This window comes from Bos indicus x Bos taurus, chromosome 1 (assembly GCF_003369695.1).
Source record: "Bos indicus x Bos taurus breed Angus x Brahman F1 hybrid chromosome 1, Bos_hybrid_MaternalHap_v2.0, whole genome shotgun sequence".
Lineage (NCBI taxonomy): Eukaryota > Metazoa > Chordata > Mammalia > Artiodactyla > Bovidae > Bos > Bos indicus x Bos taurus.
This window is the reverse complement of record NC_040076.1, coordinates 109,779,157-109,781,522: the sequence shown is the minus strand read 5'-3', so window position 1 is coordinate 109,781,522 and position 2,366 is coordinate 109,779,157. Positions and strand designations below refer to the sequence as shown.

At 42.9% G+C, this 2,366-nt stretch overlaps 1 non-coding gene across 1 annotated transcript; it reads left to right on the top strand.

The window, feature by feature from the left end:
• Positions 1 to 1,074: 1,074 nt before the first annotated feature.
• Positions 1,075 to 1,146, top strand: TRNAC-ACA. Its single transcript has one exon. It is a non-coding gene; the product is annotated as a tRNA-Cys (tRNA).
• Positions 1,147 to 2,366: the final 1,220 nt, after the last annotated feature.

The following is a 2,366-nucleotide window of genomic DNA, read 5'->3' as shown; positions in this document are numbered from 1 at the left end:
CAAGTCCTATAATTTTTATTTCAAAAATACCTCACCAAGCCTCCATTTCTGTTTCCAGTGCCACCCACTCCTTACAGTCTCTTGCCTGTACTATATTAGTAGCCTCCTATCTTTCTCCCAGTCTCTATTCTTGCTTTCCCAACAACCCATTCTCCACACAGCAGCTGGGGGACTTATAAAACTGCTGCTCTAATCATGTCACCCTAGTTTAAGCCTGCCAATAGCTCTCCCTCTGGGCTGCATGACTTGCCCATCTCCCCATCTCACCATCCTTATCAGTGTTCCTCTCCTCTCTGCTGTTTTCTGGACACGCTGGCCTGCTTTGATACGCCAGTGGACTGTGACTTTCTCCTCCCTGTGATCTTCTCTGATTGTGATCTTCTCTGATTGTGATTTCTCTTCTCTTCTGCTTTTCCTTCACCTTTCCTGCAGACTAATAACTCCTGTTGGTCCTTCAGATCTCAGGTCAGATAAAGAAGATAAGCTGTCCTTACCTTCCAGACGAGGTCAGTCCTTTCATTTCATGATCTCCATCCATTGTGCTTCCTTGAAGTACTGGTCATATAGCAATTTCATAATTAATTAAGGAAAGATTTACCATCTTTCTCTTCTACTAGAATATAAATTCCACAAAGTTTGGGATATCTTGATGACCACAGCATTCCCAATGCCTAGCACAGGATCTGAACATTTTTGCTGTTGTTCAGCGGCTAGGTCATGTCCGACTCTTTGTGACCCCATGAACTGAAGCACATCAGGCTTCTCTGTCCTTCATAATCACCTGGAGTGTGCTCAAATTCAAGTCCATTGAGTCAGTGATGCGATCCAACCACCTCATCCTCTGCCACCCCTTCTCCTTTTGCCTTCAATAGTTTCCAGCATCAGGATCTTTTCCAATGAGTTGGCTGTTCACATCAGGTGCCCAAAGTATTGTAGCTTTAGTTTCAGCATCAGTCCTTCCAATGAATATTCAGAGTTCTCACAGGGAACTACTTAGTGGTGGGAGTATGCTCTGGTGGTGACCAAAATGGGAAGGAAGTCTAAAAAAGCATATATATATGTATATATGTAGTTTCCCTGGTGGCTCAGAGGATAAAGCGTCTGCCTACAATGCAGGAAACCCAGGTTCGATCCCTGGGTTGGGAAGATTCCCTGGAGAAGGCAATGGCAACCCACTCCAGTATTCTTGCCTAGAGAATCCCATGGACAGAGGAGCCTGGCAGGCTACAGTCCACGGGGTCACAAAGAATTGGACACGACTGAGCGACTTCACACACACACATGTATATATGTATGTATGTATATAACTGATTCACTTTTCTATATAGCAGAAACTAACACAACATTGTAAAGCAACTATATGCCAATAAAATTTTTTTTAAAAAGAGGGGCTTTCTGCTTTGCTTTACTTAACAGATAAATATGTACTTATTTACTGAGTCTCTTAAAAGCATCAACAATTTATCAGTCGATGCCTTGGCATAGTATCTGGCATATATTGGATGAGCAATACATGGTTTTGGATGGATACTTTGAATCAACTATTTGGTTGTCTTGGGGAAGAGGGAGTAGAAATTTTGTGTGGCTGAGTGTGAGAGATTAAGACCAAAAGTTAGAAATTACCAAAAGGTAGAATTTTCCAAAAAAAACCAAAAACAAAACAATACAAAGGATGGGTAACTTAACAGGAATCACATCCAAACATTTCTATTGGATGTTTTTGGGTTTGGGGATGATGGGTAATTTTTGTTGTATTTTAATAGTCTTTTTCTGTATTTTCTACAATAAATATTATTTTCATGATCAGAAAATATCTATTTAAAAAGCACGTGGACTAGTGGTAAAGTAATGCATTCTCTGTCCCTAGGAGTGCTTGAGCAGCTGGAAAGACACCTGCCAATGATGACAAGCTTGGACCCCATGTACTCTAAGGTTCTTTTAACTCCAACACCCCATTATACTGTTAACTGAATGATAAGTGCCAAGCCCCCTTTCTTGGAAGAACTTAGCCTAGTTTCGGAGAAGGCAATGGCACCCCACTCCAGTACTCTTGCCTGGAGAATCCCATGGATGGAGGAGCCTTGTGGGCTGCAGTCCATGGGGTCGCTAAGAGTTGGACACGACTGAGCAACTTCACTTTCACTTTTCACTTTCATGCATTGGAGAAGGAAATGGCAACCCACTCCAGTGTTCTTGCCTGGAGAATCCCAGGGACGGGGGAGCCTGGTGGCTGCCGTCTATGGGGTCACACAGAGTCGGACACGACTGAAGCAACTTAGCAGCAGCCTAGTTTACCTGTCTTACACTCTGTCAGTGAATGACTTCCTTACAAGGAAGCTCACAATGACAGTATCCACTGCAGTGGA